This window comes from Rhincodon typus, chromosome 25, assembly GCF_021869965.1.
Source record: "Rhincodon typus isolate 14 chromosome 25, sRhiTyp1.1, whole genome shotgun sequence".
Lineage (NCBI taxonomy): Eukaryota > Metazoa > Chordata > Chondrichthyes > Orectolobiformes > Rhincodontidae > Rhincodon > Rhincodon typus.
Window position 1 is genome coordinate 12,685,492 of NC_063356.1, and position 18,448 is coordinate 12,703,939.

General features: G+C 42.8%; 1 protein-coding gene across 1 annotated transcript in view; it reads right to left on the reverse strand.

Annotated features, from left to right (window-relative positions):
• The window catches only part of LOC109915636, a 94,521-nt gene extending 76,210 nt beyond the window's left edge, over window positions 1-18,311 (reverse strand). The window contains exons 1-2 of the mRNA XM_048611817.1: window positions 18,034-18,311; window positions 10,740-10,883 (exon numbers count right to left, since the gene is read on the reverse strand). The gene's annotated coding sequence lies outside the window, so the exon portion shown is untranslated. The remainder of the gene's footprint in view (window positions 1-10,739; window positions 10,884-18,033) is intronic.
• Window positions 18,312-18,448: the final 137 nt, after the last annotated feature.

An 18,448-nucleotide genomic window follows, 5' to 3' on the forward strand; every position in this document is an offset into this window, starting at 1 on the left:
TGCTGCTTGGCCTGCTGTGTTCATCCAGCCCTGCACCTTGTTGTCTCGGATTCTCCAGCATCTGCAGTTCCTACTATCTCGGGGTCAGACTGTGAGGTCTTTGAGAGATGGCTGTAGCGGTGAATCCTGAGCAGTGGCACTGTTCCAGCGGTCAGTCCATCAATAGCCCCTGGATGAGGAGGTGTGGTGAGGGTGATCGACCGGGTGGGGGTAAACAGGGAGCAGCAGGCCCGGTACCCCTCTAGTGGCAAAAATGAACGTGGCGAAGGTGTGGTGGTCAAAGGGATGTCCTCCACACACAGTGCCAACAGGGAAAGGAATCTCCACAACAGCTAGGTGCATGCACTGTGACACCAGCAGCTGTTCCAGGTGGGTGAACGTCACACACCATATCTGCACGTGTACAAGGACCATTTTGGCATTATGGACAATCACTCCATTTCGAATCATAACACAGAACAGGCCATTCAGCTCAAAATGCTAGACCCCTCCCACCCTGACTATAGGCTGACTTTTCAGCTCGTCCACTGGTCAGTGCCCAGTGCTGCTGCAGGTTCCATATCGGCCTGGACAGAGGCATCCCTTAATGTCAGGGAACACTCTGGCCAGGCTTGAAAAACCAAGTGGCACGGTGACTCAGTGGCTAGCACTGCTACCTCACTGCATCAGGGACAGGGGTTCGATACCAGCCTTGGGTGACAGTCTGTGTGGAGTTTGTACATTCTTCCCCTGTCTGTGCGGGTTTCCTCTGGGTGCTCCGGTTTCCTCCCACATGCCGGTTTTGTGGATTAGCCTTGCTAAATTGGCCCATACTGTTCAGGCGAGGTGGATTAGCTGCGGCAAATGCAGAGTTAGTGGGATGGGGTGGGGCTGGGTGGGATGCTCTTCAGAAGGTTGGTGCAGGCTCGATGGGGCAAATGGCTTCTATTTGCACTTTAGGCATTCCAGGATATGCACAATGGATGTCAGGGATTCACAAACTAGAAGAATTAAAGTTGGAATTCCTTCATCAGAGAGCAGCCTGCAGCGACTGCAATGTATTAAATGCCCCAGGATGCACAGACAACCTGACACACTTCAGTAATTTTATTTGTTTAAATGATCCATATCTGATACAGCCCAGCTAATTCCCAATTAGCCCAAAGCCAGGGCCAGAGAAGTGGCTGTGTTTGATTAATCTTCAATCATTTTTCAATGACATGATTAGTTGCTCGCTAATTTTTCCTGCAGCCACTTACATTATGTAAAATTGACCACTGCTCACATTTAATTACATCCTTGAGGTACAGATTGTTGTTGTCTTCTGAAGCCTCAGACTTACCACTGGCTTTATCGAGTTTGACAACAGCAATTTAATTTTCCTTCTTGAAGTTTTCGCAAAGCTACTCCATAATGATCTGTCCCATTGGCTTATTTATTGCTCCCAGATCAGAAATTCAGACATCTGGTGTCATCTTTATCTTGTTTTTTTTTAAACCATCCTCAAGGTCCCTGTGCTTGCCACTCGTCAGCAATGTCCTTGTTACAAATCTCTTTGGCACAATTATAACTACTGGACACATCCTTCGTTTGCTGCCACATTGGTTTTAATTAGCATGAATATTTGACCCGTTTCCATACAGTTCAATATTTCCGGAAACTTAATTTTAAATAACAATACACAATAATGCACAACAAAATAAAGGAATAGTAAAAAGGAAATAATTCATCAGTGTCTGTACAATACTTTTCACTTCCTCAACACATCTCAAAGTGCTTTACAGCAAATGAAATGTTTAAAGAAAATGACTGGTCTCTACTGCATTGGAGGAAGCGTTGTAGCTACTTTGCACACCACAAACAGCAATGAGAGAATGTCCAGTTTTGTGTTTTTAGTGATGTGGATTGAGGGATAAAGATCATCCCTGATTTTACAATAAAGAATTTGCATTTATTTTACGCTTTTTCAGGATCTCAAGTTGTCCTGAGGAAATTACCTGCCAGGAATTGCTTTACAAAGCATAATCACCACCCTAATGCAGGGCAACACTGCAGCCAGATTGCACACAGCAAGATCCCATAGACTAGAAATAAATTACTATTTCGGTGATCTTAATTAAGGGATAAATGTTGACCACAACACAAGGATCTTTGCTATAGTGTAAAATACATCTATTTCAGAGGACAGACTGGGCCTTAGCTTAACCTCTTCTGCATTGCATGTACTGGAGTGTCCGCCATTTGTGCTCAAGTCTCTAGATAGGCACTCGAGTCCTCAACCTTCTGAGTCAGACATGAATGTTATCACTAAATAATATTCGATAAACAAGCAGAGCAGACTGACTTAGATATTGAATGCTAGGCTGAGATGCAGACGATTGAAATGGAAAAACAGATACAACAGCATAACATCTTGTTACACCAGGAGATCTAATCCATCTTCCTCTTTGGTTGGGATGCAGCTCTCAGTCTTCCTTTAACATACATCCCCTTTTAGATACTTTCCATTCAACTTGTTCAAAGATGTTATCTCTGGATCAAGTGGGACTTGAACTTGGGTCTTTTGGTTAAGAGGTATGGGACTCTAACACTGCACCACAACAGCTCCTTATATCATAAGATCATTAAGTCAGAAGTCACAGGACACCAGGCTACAGTCCAACAGGTTTATTTGAAATCACAAATGTGAGAGTAGAGCAGACAGACACGGAATTTATAAGCAGAGAGATCAAAAGTTTCATCCAACTGGTGCGAGTAGAGTGTCGAATAATAAGTCTCTGCAGGTGACCAAGAGTGTTAGATGGTGAGTAAAGTGTCAACAGCTGACTAGCAAGTGAAGGGATGACCTATAATCCCGCTAAATGAGACAGAGAAATAATTACAAAAAATTAAAAATAAGGTGGTGCTGGAGACTAATCAAATGGCTGCAATAACATGGTAGGTATAAGAGTCGCATGCCAAGGGTCAAACCAAAGTAACAAGTATTCCAAAACTGTTCAAATTAAGGTAGAGAGATCATAACAATTTATCAAGGTGATGGTGTCAAAACAGGACAGCAAGGAGGATTTTACAGATACAGAACAGTGTGGTGGGATCACATGTAGCGTGACATGAACCCAAGACGAAGGGGCTGCGCTCTGAAAGTTTCTGATTTCAAATAAACCTGTTGGACTATAACCTGGTATCGTGTGAGTTCTGACGTTGTTCACCCCAGTCCAACACCGGCACCTCCACATCATTGGACCATAAGATACAGGATGCTGTTTTATGGAACAGCATCTCCTTTTCCATGTGGGGACTCTAGATTTTGACCTCATTATCCAGTTCACTAATTTTGGTGCATGAGCAACTCTTCCCACATCCTCACTGCAATCCCCACACACCAGGCCTTGCCATCATGGGCTGCTACCACATTGTCAGCTACTAAATGGTTCCCCCAGGTTGGTCTTTACTCATTCCTATGTCTATCCAACTACTGTTCTCTGTCTGTGGGCTCATAGAATCACTACAGGGCAGAAAGCGGCCATTTGGCCCATTGAGTCCGCACTGTCCTGCCGAAGAGCATCTCACTGTATCCCATACTCCACAAGTACGACTACAGGAAAGAGATAGACAGCTTATTGACATGGTGTAGAGACAACAATCTCTCCCTCAGTGTCAGCAAAACAAAGGAGCTGGTCATCATCTTTGTCTGTATCAAGGGTACTGATGTGAGCATGGTTGAGACCTTCAAGTTGCTTGGAGTAAATATCACCAACAATCATTCCTGGACCAACACTTCTACTTCCTCAAGAGGCTAAGGAAATTCGGCATGTCCACAATGACTCTTACCAATTTTCATACATGCACCACAGGGAAAACATTCTATCCAGATGCATCGCAGCTTGGTACGGCAACTGCTCTGCCCCAAGACTGCAAGAAATTACAGAGAGTTGTGAACGCAGCCCAGTTGATCATGAAAACCAGCCTTCCTTCCATTGACTCCGTCTACTTCCGAAGAAGGGCCCCGACCCGAAACGTCAGCTTTCCTGCTCCTCTGATGCTGCCTGGCCTGCTGTGTTCCTCCAGCTCCACACTGTGTTATCTCAGACTCCAGCATCAGCAGTTCTTACTATCTCCCTCTCCAGTTATATGCTTTCAATTGGGCAGAAGACACAAAAGTTTGAAAACACATACCAACAGATTTAAGAACAGCTTCTTCCCCACTATTATCAGACTTATGAAAAGACCTCTTATATCAGAGTTGATCCTTCTCTGCACCTTCTCTGTAGGTGTTACACTATATTCTGCATCTGTTCTATTACCCTGATGTACTTATGTAAGGTATGATTTGTCTGGATAGTACACAAAACAATACTTTTCACTGTATCTCAGTACAATAATAAATCAAATGGCAAATCCACGTAGCCTTACATTTCTGGCCACTATGGAGCAATTTAGCATGGCCAATCCACCTAACCTACATATCTTTTGACTGTGGGAAGAAACCAAAGCACCCAAAGAAAACCCACACAGACACGGAGAGAACGTGCAAACTCCACAAAGACAGTCGTCCAAGGCTGGAATCGAACCTGGGTTCCAGGTCCTTTGAGGAAGCAGTGCTAACCACTGAGCCACCGTGCTTCACTCTTCCCCTCCTACCCCCGCACCATCTTCAGCATATATTCCAACTTGTTCCTAGATACAATCATTTCTGAAGAAGAGTCACTGTAATCAAAACGTTAACTCTGCTTTCTCTCAACCAATGCTGCTGAGCTTTCCCAGCTATTTCTGTTTTTGTTGCATCCCTTTTCTACTCGCTTATTTGCAATCTCATTAAAACTTTGCCTCCTATGCTAACCAGGACTGATTTCCACTCACTCATTATCACCACTAGTACCCTCCCAACCTGCTCAATGACCTAAATAACACATGATGTCTCAACATCTCACCCTAGCAGAGCAACCAAAGGAGGTCTGAGAAAGGGTCACCGGACCCAAAATGTTAACTCTGACTTTTTCTTCACAGATGCTGCCAGACCTGCTGAGTTTTTCCAGCAACTTCTGTTTTTGCTCCTGATTTACAACATTCACAGTTCTTTCAGTTTTCACATTCCATTCAATTCCTGTTGCTTTGCAAGTCTACACGTAACGCTCACAAAATCAAACACAATTGCAAACTTGGATACTATTAAAAAAGGTGCTTCAGTCACTTTTCCATGTGACTTTTGTGTTAATCTACCAAGGCAATTCTTCTAATTACACAGGAACAGAAGTAGGCCATTCAGCCCCTCGGTCCCATTCTCCCTTTCAATGAAATCATGGCTGATCACTCGCCTATCTCCATTCTGAGGAAGGGTCACGGGACCCGAAATGTTAACTCTGATTTCTCTCCACAGATGCTGCTAGACCTGATGAGCTTTTCCAGCAATTTCTGTTTTTGTTTCAGATTTCCAGCATCTACAGTTCTTTCAGTTTCCAAAACAACACGGGCAGACTATGACAATGGCCCAGTTGCAATCTACATTTCACCAAATTTCATACAATCAGCAATTTTGACCCAAACATCAATACCTAATTTACGTAAACAGCTTTTGCCTGTTAGCAGTTCAGGACACAGAATCAGAATAGCACTTCACCATTCAGACTATTGAGTCTGCACTGCAATTCACAAAGGATCAGGCGGTGAATTCCAAATGCTAACCACATTTCCTCAAATTACCTCTGGTCCACTGTTTCCTCTGCAGGTCTACAAAATAATAAGACAATTTGCTTACATAACTACCACTGCACTTCAAATTTGTTCAGGGTAAAAAGCATTACCATTTTTCTTTGAGTTTTTCTTCCTCCTTTTATTGATGTCGTGGCCTTACAGAGCCATGTGGCCATTATTTTTGTGTGAGCTTGAGGGAGATTACTGATATAAAAGTAAAATGCTGCAAATTTAGCATTGAAAACAAAATACTGGAGAAATGCGGAAGGTCTAGCAACATCTGTGGAGAGTCCAAAGTTAAAACATTAGCTCTGTTTATTGCTCCCCAGATGGGATCAAACCAGGTAATTTTTTCCAGCATTTTCTGTTTTTATTGTAGAGTTCACTGATAGTTCAGCGAGTCAGAGGGTTGTGTGTTCAAATCCCAACCTTGGTCTTGTGTACTCGATTCAGTGTGACTCTAGAAGGCAGTATTGAGGGATTAGCACTGAGACAAAAGTGTCATATTTAAATAAATACAAATTACTGCAGATGCTGGAAATCTGAAACAAATGCCGTGAAAACTGGAGAAACACAGCTGAGGTGTGGCAGCATCTGCGCACAGAGAAACAGAGTTAACATTTTGAATCCTGAATGGCTATTTTTCAGATTGAGTCATAGAGCTGTACAGCACAGAAACAGACCCTTCAGTCCAACTCATCCATGCTGACCAGCTATCCTAAATAAACCTAGCCCCCATTTGCCAGCATTTGGCCCATATCCCTCTAAACTCTGCCTATTTGTATACCCATCTAGATGCCTTTTAAATCTTGTAATTGTACCAGCCTCCACTGCTTCCTCTGGCAGCTCATTTCATACACAAACCACCCTCTGCGTGAAAAAGTTGCTCCTTAGATCCCTTTTAAATCTTTTCCTTCTCACCATAAACCAATGCCCTCTAGTTTTGGACTCCCCCACTCCGGGGAAAAAGAGCTTGGCTATTCACCCTATTCATGCTCATGATTTTATAAACCTCTATAAGGTCACCCCTCGGCCGCTGATCTCCAGGGAAAATAGCCCACGAGACATAACTAAGGTTTTATCTGCTACTTAAAATTTCTGTCTTGATGTTTCCCTTGATTAATGCAAAAGGTAGTTACTTAACTGATTTTCAACATGAGGAAAATGAGGAAGGGTCACCGGGCCCAAAACGTTAACTCTGTTTTCTCCTTCACAGATGCTGCCAGACCTGCTGAGCTTTTCCAGCAACTTTGTTTTTGTTGTGAGGAAAATGGTCGCTTGAAATGAGATTCACTTGAGTTGCAGATTTGCTAACTGTGTGGTAAATGGAGCTTTTTGTGAAATTACACATCTTTGCTGGAAAAAGAATCTGGTATTTGTAAACTAACGCAATCTTGCTAATAGCTGTTAATTGCAGAAGTTTAGAAAATGAAAGAAATATCACACACAAAGAAGGGTGAAGTTAATGGTCACAAAAGGCTGTGAGCTTAGAAGTGAAAATGGATATGCTTCCCAAAGATCAGATTTCATGACATTAAAATAACTAATTGAAGAATAAGAGTACATTTGGGGGAAGAACCGATTTTTGGAAGAAAGCTTAGGACTTCCTTCACGAAGTCTTCATTCAAGACTTAAATCTTCATTTAACCCTAACAATATTTTTTCATTCTCTGCATCAAGTTAATGAAATTAAACTGGTAACTTTATATTGGGATGAAAGCAAACTACACTGCAGACATTGGGAAGCTGAAACAAACACCAAGTGCTGGAAAATCTCAGCAGGTCTGGCAGCAACTGTGGAGAAAGAAAGAGTTGTTTCGAGTATGGTGTGACTTCTTCAGAAATGAAAAGTGCTGAAAAATGTATTTTTTAAAACCACAAAGTAATTTATATTGGACCTTTCTAAAAGAGTTGAAAGCCCAGATAGGGATTTTAAAATTTACTGGGTTGTCTGCCGAATAGAGGAGAGAAGCATGGAAATAAAAACACATTGTGAATGTCAAGCATAAATTGGAGGAAACATATTACTTCACTGTCCTATCCTGCATGGAGAAGAAGATTTAGTGGCAAACATGATGCATTTAAAGGGGAATTTGACAAGCATATTAGGACTCAATAACAGATCTAAAGTGGAGGAACATTGAAAGAAGCTCAAGAGAAGCATAAATACCGACATGACAGGTTGAGTCAAACAGCCTGTTTCAGTGTTATCTATCCTATCGACAACAAATAAGCCTGCACAGACCCAGTGGGCAGCAGCGACTGAAAGGACCAACATTAACGAAGCAAATAAAAACCAAAGAACTGTGGATGCTGGAAATCAGAAGCAAAACTAGAAATAGCAGGAAAAACTCAGCAGGTCTGGCAGCATCAGTGGAGAGAAAGTAAAGTTAATGTTTCAGGTCCAGTGACCTTTCTTCAGAATCTCAATATTAACTAAGTCGTCTCACTGCTTGGGTTGTTGAAGATCAAAATTCAACAAGATCTGTTACACACATGCAATGTATGATTTCTACATATGTTAAGCTAGCAAGAATAATATTGTCCAGCCATAAGATAGTGATTTTCAGAGTCATTTTTGGAGCTGTCCAATGATTAAAAAAAAGCCTTAATTTTGCAATCTGAATAAAGCTTGTAAATTGGTTTAAAGTTGGGTCCGAACCAGTTCTGAGGAAGGGTCACCGGACCCAAAACGTTGACTCTGTTTTCTCCTTCACAGATGCTGCCAGACCTGCTGAGCTTTTCCAGCAACTTTGTTTTTGTTCCTGATTTACAGTATCCGCAGTTCTTTTGGTTTTGATTCAGCACACATCAGATATTGTCCAATTCAGAAGCAAAATACTACGGATGCTGGATGGTCTTCACTGGTATCTATTCCCTGAACTCAAAAAATGCTGGCTGTTTATATCTTCTCGAAGCAGGAGCCTCACACACTATGGATATGTTTTAATTGCAAAAATATGCTTGATTCAGAAGAAATCTTCATGTACATACATAGTTACTAAAGCAGTTTGGTTCTGTACAGTCTTTGCATATGGAGAACAACAAACATTGGAGTTTGACTTTCTCTATAGTCGCAACAAACCCGAAGGAGTTTCTTAATTATGGAAGATATTATGTACATGTATTCAAGGGATTTGGAGAGTCCAATAACCGAATGGAACCCCATTTAATTTCAGCAGGAAGACCTCAGACAGTGGTTTTTCCCCACTGCACCTTGGCAGCAGCTGCCCCAAGCTTTAGGGAGTCCATCAGCCTTGAAATGTGCCAGTCTACAACACTCAGTCGAGGTCAGTTCTTTGCTCTGGAAGACCAACAATTTTCCAGCACACCAAACAGCATCTTTCACCGAATTGATAGTCTTCCAGGTGCAGTTGATATTTATCTCGGTGTGTATCCTGGGAACAGACCACAGACACAGAGTGCCGCATTATGGAGCTGATTGGGACAATCCTCAACACAAACCACTGCATCCTCTCCCAGAGTTTCTTTGTAACGGCACATTCCAGAAGGGCAGTGTGGCGCCAGGAGTCCAGGTTTGGATGTTTTAATCAACCTGCTCAGACATGTAATGGCACACGTTGCTAAACTTGAAAGGGTTCAGAAAAGATTTGCAAGGCTATTGCCGGGGTTGGAGGCTTTGAGCTACAGGGGGTGGCTGAATAGGCTGGGGTTATTTTCCCTGGAGCATCGGAGGATGTGGGGTGACCATGCATAGGTTTACATAATCATGACGGGCATGGATGGGGTGAATTGCCAGGGTCTTTTTCCCAGGATAGGGGAGTCCAAATCTAAAGAGCATAGGTTTAAGGTGAGAGGCGAAAAATTTAAAAGACACCTAAGGGGCAATGTTTTCACACAGAGGGTGGTGCGAGACTGGAATGCACTGCCAGACGAAGTAGTGGAGGCTGGTAAATTACAACATTTAAAAGGCATCTGGATGCATATATGAACAGGAAGGGTTTAGAGGGATATGGGGCAAATGCTGGCAAATGGGACTCGATTAATTTAGGATATCTGGTTGGCATGGACGCGTTGGACCGGGTCTGTTTCCATGCTGTACATCTCTATGACTCTATGACTGTGATCTCCAGTGCATGTGGGGACACTAACACTGTGCACAAGAGCAACCTGCACAACACACACATTATATGCTGTTGTCATTTATTAAATTCTTATCAATGAATAAATTATTCTGCAAAGAATACAGAATGATTAGCCAGTTTAACATTTGAAAGGAGAATAATAGTGTAGATTTTCTGTAATCACAAGTACATACTAATAGCTAGAAGATATGAACATAAAGTGATATGATTGGATAATGTGTATTAGTTTGGATAAGATTGGATAATAGTCAAATGTATCAGTTTGAACATGATTGAATAATATCGTCATGTATACTAACTTAGAATGTAGACTATGTTTGCGAAGAGATATGGATGAGTAAATTACTGACCATTTGATTGGAAATTATCACCTGTAGGAATAGTTGATTGGAAGCTTATTATATGTACAAATGGTATAAAACCTTTGTTCATACAATAAAGATTCGAGCTACACACCATTTTTGAAGTGTATGCTTCCCATTCATGCAAGAATAAATAAACGTTTCTGGAAAGAAACCTAAGTCTCGTCAGGTCTAAGAGGAAATAAAGGGTTAAATTAACCATTTCACCATCACTCATCTACCTTCAGTTCATCGAATGTTATGATTTATCACAAGGAGAATCGAGTACAAAAGTAGGAATGTTATCCTTCAGTTATACAGGACAGTTCAATTGCACTTAACTATTTTTTTCATTACCTCAGTTTATCATAATTTCTGGATACTTGTGGTGATTTGGAGAGCCTTGTTCCTCTTATATAACTCCTTTGTCTCTGAAGGGTGAAGCTAACAGGGATGCATCATCAATAGTCAAATATTTGGAAACATAAGCTACACACTCAGTAAGTTACACCGCACAGCCTGCAGATGCTGATAGTTAGTATCAATAAGCAGATTATGTCAATTAAAGACTATTTCCAATAATTTAACATTATTGTTGTTAGATTGGCTGGTCCATAGTTACCTTTTCTACCCTTTTCTCTTCTCGTACATTGGCTCTCCAATCCAATTTCTGAATTCCAGAACATCTGAAAGTATCTGATCAGTGGTTTTTCTACTTCCTCACTTAGTTCCCTGAGGATTACACGATGCCATCAGAGCTCATTGTCTGTACCAAAGAGATCAACTATTTTATCACTTATGTACTGTACATGTACCATCTCCTCCTCTTGTCCTCTTTAATTCCCATCATTACATGCATCAGTAGAAACTGAGGAAAAACACTCACTTTTGTATCTTCATTTTGAATCAAAATAAATCATTCCTTCATTTCTAATCTATCCTTAATCTACTCTTTGACTTTTAATGTTTATAAAACTCTTCACACAATAACTCTTGATGTTCCCTTTCTTCACAGGTCTTTCTCTGTAAGCATCATTTGCCTTTCCAACACCCTTATATATTGTCTTTCTCCATTTTCTATGCTCTTGGTATTTTACCTCATTGAAATTTGCATTTTAGAAGTTATCATTGTTCCCTTTTCTTTTGCACTTTAAATGAACTTAAAAGTTATTTGGTAGGGCAGAACTTGAATATTGCAGAAAAAAACCATATTATTTCAAAGCTTTTTGTCTCACACTCACACTAACATGTGAATTAGGAACAGGAAGACGCCATTCACCCCTTGAATCAGTTCTATTATTCTATAAAATCATGACTGAAAGGATTATAACCTGAAATCCAAATGCTTGCCTGCCCCTGATAATCTTTCGCCCTTTTGTTTAACAAGAATCTATCTACCTCTGCCTTAAAACTATTCAAGGACTCTGAATTGATCACTTTTTCCAGGAAGATAATTCCAAAAACGCACCTATCTCTGAGAAATAATATCACTTCATCTCTGTTTTAAATGGGTGACCTCTGATTTTTAAACATTAACTCTTAGTTCTAGATTCTCCCACAAGAGGAAACATCCTGCTCACATCTAACCTGTCAAGATCTCTCAACTGCTTATCTGCTTCAATCAAGTCACCTTACTTTTCTGAACTCCAGTAGATATAAGCCTACCCTGCACAATCCTTTCTCATAAGTCAACCTACCTATTCCAGGTATTAATGTAGTAAAATCCGAAAGAACTGCGGATGCTGTAAATCGGGAACAAAAACAGAAGTTGCTGGAAAAGCTCAGCAGGTCTGGCAGCATCTGTGAAGAAAAGAATCAGAGTTAACGTTTTGGGTCCGGTGACCCTTCCTCAGAACTGGGTAGCTGGGAAAACGTTGGTTTGTATGCAGAAAATAGGGATGGGGATGGGGATGGGGATGGGGATGGGGATGGGGTAGGGAGTAAACGATAGGATAGAGCCCAAAGAGAGAGAGAAGAGCAGTTGGATAGACAAAGGAGTGGATAATGATCTGGTTAGGAGGGTGAATAGTTGTTAATGGGGACTGTTAGAGACTAACAATAGGTAGTGTGTAATGGCAGTCTATATGATAACAAGGCCTAGTGTGTGGGGTAGGGGGCTACGACTATTGTTCCTGATTTACAGCATCCGCAGTCCTTTCAGTTTTTTATTAAGTGTTAGAGGGTGACAGAGATAGGGCTGGAGAGTGGGACTAGCTGGGTCACTCTTTTGGGAGTCTGTCCAGACAGGACCGATATTCATTTCAAGCCCACCGACTCCCACAGCTACCTAGAATACTCCTCCTCCCACCCACCTTCCTGCAAAAATGCTATCCCCTATTCCCAATTCCTTCGCCTCCGCCGCATCTGCTCCCAGGATGAGGCATTCCACTCCCGTACATCTCAGTTGTCCTCGTTTTTCAAGGACCGTAACTTCCCCCCCTCGGTGGTCGAGAACGCCCTCAACCGTGTCTCCCACATCTCCCGCACCTCATCCCTCACACCCCGTCCACGCAATAAGAACCAAAAAAGAATCCCTCTCGTCCTCACGTACCACCCCACCAACCTCCGGATCCAACGCATCATCCTCCGACACTTCCGCCATCTGCAATCCGACCCCACCACCAAAGACATCTTTCCCTCCCCACCCTTATCTGCTTTCCGGAGGGATAACTCTCTCCGTGACTCCCTTGTCCGCTCCACACTCCCCTCCAGCTCCACCACACCCGGCACTTTTCCCTGCAACCGCAGGAAGTGCTACACCTGCCCCCATACCTCCTCCCTCACCCCCATCCCAGGCCCCAAGAAGACTTTCCACATCAAGCAGATGTTCACCTGCACATCTGCCAATGTGGTATACTGCATCCGCTGTACCCGGTGTGGCTTCCTCTACATCGGGGAAACCAAGCGGAGGCTCGGGGACCGCTTTGCAGAACACCTACGCTTGGTTCGCAATAAACAACTGCACCTCCCAGTCGCGAACCATTTCAACTCCCCCTCCCATTCCTCAGACGACATGTCCATCCTGGGCCTCCTGCAGTGCCACAGCGATGCCACCCGAAGGTTGCAGGAACAGCAACTCATATTCCGCTTGGGAACCCTGCAGCCCAATGGTATCAATGTGGATTTCACAAGTTTCAAAATCTCCCCTCCCCCTACCGCATCCCAAAACCAGTCCAGCTCGTCCCTGCCTCCCTAACCTGTTCTTCCTCCCACCTATCCCCTCCTCCCACCTCAAGCCGCACCTTCATCTCCTACCGACCAACCTCATCCCGCCCCCTTGACCTGTCCGTCCTCCCTGGACTGACCTATCCTCTTCCTAACTCCCCACTTACACTCACCTTTACTGGCTCCATCCCCGCCTCTTCGACCTGTTTGTTTCCTCTCCACCTATCCTCTCCTCTATCCATCTTCTATCTGCCTCCCACTCTCTCCCTATTTATTTCAGAACCCCCTTCCCCTCCCCCTTTTCTGATGAAGGGTCTAGGCCCGAAACGTCAGCCTCCCTGCTCCTATGATGCTGCTTGGCCTGCTGTGTTCATCCAGCCCTGCACCTTGTTGTCTAGGATGGGTCAAGTAGTCTCCTTCTCTACTGTAAAAATCAAAGACTCTATGAGAAATGAAAACTTTGACAAAATCTTTTTTCAGCAATACTCTGGAACCTAGCTGTGTTGTGGTTGATGCTACTGAAAGATTCCCCTGCCCCAGCCTGATATTGATGTTCTATTACATTTCTTAAGGCTAAATCCAAAACTCATGTAAATAAAGGCAAAATATTACAGATGCTGGAGATCTGAAATAAAAAGAGAGAATGCAGATAAAGCTCAGCAGGTCTGGCAGCATCTGTGGAAAGCCCAATGACTCTTTTATTCCAGCACTTACTTGCCAAACTGAAGGCAAACCGTTCCTCAAAGCAGTCCTGGATATGTAGTAGATATTACTCTTTATTATGCTTTTATTCCAGTCTAAATATGGACAATTAATGCTTACCAATATGACAGCTAATACTTTGGAATCTTTTGAAAATGTTATCACTTTCCGTGTAGCATTGACACAATTCATTGATCTAAAAATAAAATAAAGTAATAGTATTTCCTCCTTTTCATTAAATGTACTCAAATAGAATTAGCCTTTTCATTAACTCCTGATGTTATAATGTCTCCAAACAGGTTACTTAATTGAAGTATCTTTGTTAATGACTTCCTCAATTTGGTTCAAGTTTAAACAAATTATCTGAATGAAAATATGTCTGATATTTCCCTGAAGATTGGATTTTCTGAGCAAAGTCCTCCATCTCAAATACTTCAAGAATAAAATGGTCACCATTGTTTTCCACAAACAACAATCTTTCTCCTTAAATCCAGTTGAAACATTCTGAAGATGGCAGTGAAATTCAAAGCTAAATTATCAGGGTATGTCCTCTGACAATACTCATGTGGTGTCTGGGAATGCTGTGGCTGATAGTGTAACCTTCAATAATTCATATAGACAATGTTATCTGCCTGCCTAGCTGGGCGAAGAGAGATCGACCTTGACCAATTCCCAACATTTTATGGTCATCACTCTGCTTTTGAAATATTCACAGGCAACAAAACTCCATCTGCTCTCAGTTTAGCACCAACTTTAATAAGGGGTTGTGTTTCACTGCAGTAAAGCAGAACCCTAGAGGAATGTCATACACAGATCCTCACATTTTGCACCTCTTGCAATCTGATCTGTGCTGCAAAGGAAGGGAAACCGAGGAAAGGGAATCCTCAGGAAGCAGCTATTACATTCCTCCTGACACTTAGGCTGAGGTCAGCACAAGTATTGAGTGATATAGGATGAATTTATTTGCCGTTTATCTCAGCTCCAGAACAGCCAATGGCATGAAAGAAATGAGGGAGGGAGGCAGATGGTGAAAAACCTCAAGGTTGCTGGTCTTTTATTGCAAGGTGAATATTCTCAATCAGTTTTGAAAAGAATCAATACCGTTCAAATAAAATGTCAGGCAGACCTGAAATGCTAATTGGTTTATTAACTTAACTGGTTTAAAGTCTGTATTTAAAAATGGGTGGAACCAAGGAGCTTGACCCTTGTAACACTGTGAAAATGCTGGAATTGCATGTTTTAAAAATTGATTTAATTGGTTTTTCCAAGCCCTCAGACCAGTTTGTTTCTCCAGCATTTTTACTCATATTTCAGATTACCATTGTTCATTTCTTTGCTTATTTTTCTCCTTTGTAATACTGAACAGTTCAACATGTCACTTATGCTCCATGCGCTCTCACGAAAGCTCCTCAGTAGCTGAGCTTTGGGTGTCACCTGTTAACAATTTTAATTTAAAAAAAGTCTCAGAATTGTTATGGCATGGCACAGTGGAGACCAATTGGCCTGTTATGAACACACCAGCTCACTGTAAGAGCAAATTACCTCATGCCACCTCCAACTCCACCTCCTACCCGCTTCTGCCCCTCCACCAACCCTTCACTTGCTTCCTTTTCAATAATAAAACATTTCCCGCCTGAATGGCTGGATTTACTCTGCCTCCACCGAACTACTCAGCAGTGCATACCAGATCCTAGCCACTCACAGCATGAAAATAATTTTCCTCATGTCACCTATACTGGTTTTGCCAAAATTAACTTAAATTGAGTGGTGCTTGATCCTTCTAGCAATTGAAATTTTTTTTCCTATCTACTCGAGATTTTAAATATCTCTATCGAACCTCCTCTCTACTTTCTTTTCTCTGATGAAACAGCCCAAACTTCTCCAAACTATCTACATAATTGATGTTCCTCATTCCTGGAACCATTCTTGTGAATCTTTTCTGCACTCCCTCGAATGCCCTCCCATTTTTGCTTGAGTTTAGAAGTGTGATAACTCCAGAATCCATCATCATCACATACTGCTCAGACTAACACAATGGAGAATGGGCTCCTGATTGCAGGGCAGCTCGGTGGTTAGCACTGCTGCCTCACAGCGCCAGGGACCTGAGTTTGATTCCACCCTCGGGCAACTGGCTGTGTGGAGTTTGCACATTCTCCCTGTGTCTGAGTGGGTTTCTGCTGCGTGCTCCAGTTTCCTCCCACAGTCCAAAGATGCGCAGGTTAGGTAGATTCACCATGCTAACATGTTAACAGTGGCACGTAAATTAGGTGGATTAGCCATGGTAAATACAGGGAAAGGGGATGGGTCTGGGTGGGGTGGTCTTTGGAGGGGGCGGTGTGGACTTGTTGGGCCAATTGGCCTGTTTCAACATTGTAGGGATTCTATGAAATTATGGAAGGAACCAAAATCTGAGGGTAAATTAGAATTTAACGTTAAACCTGCAGTGTATAAGTTACTTTTCTGACTCTTGGGATTTGAAAGTTTATCATATGCCAGGTAGAAATTTAAAGTTCTGTATTCTATTTCTTCCTCTTTGACATTGCCTCGGGAGTGAGAATGACCTTCTTCCATTCTGGTTTGATGGGCTTCAAGATGAAAGACAATCAAAGCCTGAACTACAAAATCTATCGCATGCAGAGCAAGTAATGTTTGGAACCACAAAAACAGAAGTTGCTGGAAAAGCTCAGCAGGTCTGGCAGCATCTGTGAAGAGAAAATCAGAGTTAACGCTTTGGGTCTGGTGACCTTTCCTCAGGTAATGTTTGGAGCCTTTGGGTAAATAAACTTTTGGGAACTTTGTAAACAAGTTGACACCTCAACTTTGCCTCTGCATCTTCTCAATGCAGTCTCTTGATAAGTTTGTGCCTTCCTGAATGAACTTACCCCATTTTGGTCAGTCATAAGCCAGCAATCTCTTCAGGGGTGCTTTGAGGGCATTCTGAAAGTAATTCCATCGTCCTCCTGAGAGTCTCCTGCAGTAACTGAGGTCTGAATAGAGTTATTGATTCAGGAGTCCAGTATCAGGCAAATGAATTATGGCCTGTCCAGCAAAGCTAGGTTCTAAGCAATGAGCACTTGATGCTGCAGGTGTTAGTTCTTGTCAATGTGTTTTGAAGGCACTGCTGATGGTATTTTCCTGGTGTTTAATGGTGCCTAGTAAGTTGTCGAAAGTTCCAAAGATAGAGAAGCATAGGGATCACTGGTTATAAAGGCAAAACACTGTGAATGCTGGAAATCTGAAACAAATGCAGAGTTCTGAAGAAGAGTAATACCAGACTCGAAACATTAACTGTTTTTCTCTCCACAGTTGCTACCAGACTTGCTGAGTTTCTCCAGAATTCTGTGTCCTTGTTAGGGATCACTGCTGCCAGGTAAACCAAGACCCTAGTCACAACACCTTCCCCATCAATTAAGGTCCACAGCAAGATCTTGAAAATGTGAAACATCTTTCATATCTCATTGAGAAATAATGTGCTAACTCAGCCTTTGCCTACTGAAAGTTGCACATGGACAACTTTTTTTGTCAGCACCTTCTCTGCATTCCATGCATTTCCAGATTTATTTGCAGAATCCATTAACCAGTTTAATAATACAGTAATCCCTGGAAATGACCTTACGAGACAAGTCAGACCATAATGTCTTATTTGTCACTGCGTTTCCCATCAATAAATAGTCATTCAGCTGAAACCCTGTATCCATTGTCAAATTTTGTTGCAGCTCATGGCAATCCAAAATAATTTTTGATAAAGGGCTAACTCATGTTGGAGGGAACATTAACTCTGCTTTTCTTTCCACAGATGCTGCCAGACCTTCAGCACTTTCTGCTTTTAGCTTAACCAGAGATTAATTAGAATTCTCAGATCCAGCTTCAAATTATGTTGTGTTTTTCCTGGGCCCCTTCATAGTTTCATAGGATGCAGAATATTGAACAGTAATATGGCCTATGACCGTGGAGTGTCAGAAATCAGCACAGCAGTTAAAAAGCATCCAGAGAGAAAACTAACTTTCTGCAGGAGAATTCTGTGGGCTCTGATAATGCGCGGAACAAACCTTCGTGCCCGGTGCCTCCTCCGGGCGGACAGTTATAGTTGTAGCCCCGGTCCTAAGGGTTTGGTGCATCCATGAAGTGTTTCCCTCCCTCTCATTCCCACATTGCGGTGAGGTCATCATGGCGGCTCCGAAGAAGAGCGAACCTGGCTGTCGCCGGGGCTTCATGGAGACGGTGAAAGCGGCCTATGCTCTGGCCACCGACAAGACCGACTTCAGGAGGTGAGGGGCCCGTACGCGGCCGCTAACACACTCTTATCGTTTTTTATAATCGCACACACTCCCGCTCCCGACCCTACAATGGGCCCGGCAGCATATTCGGCTGCGGTGGGCATCGCGCCCTCTCCTCCCCCCCCCCCCCCCCCCCCCCCCCCCCCCCCCCCCCCCCCCCCCCCCTCCCCCCCCCCCCCCCCCCCCC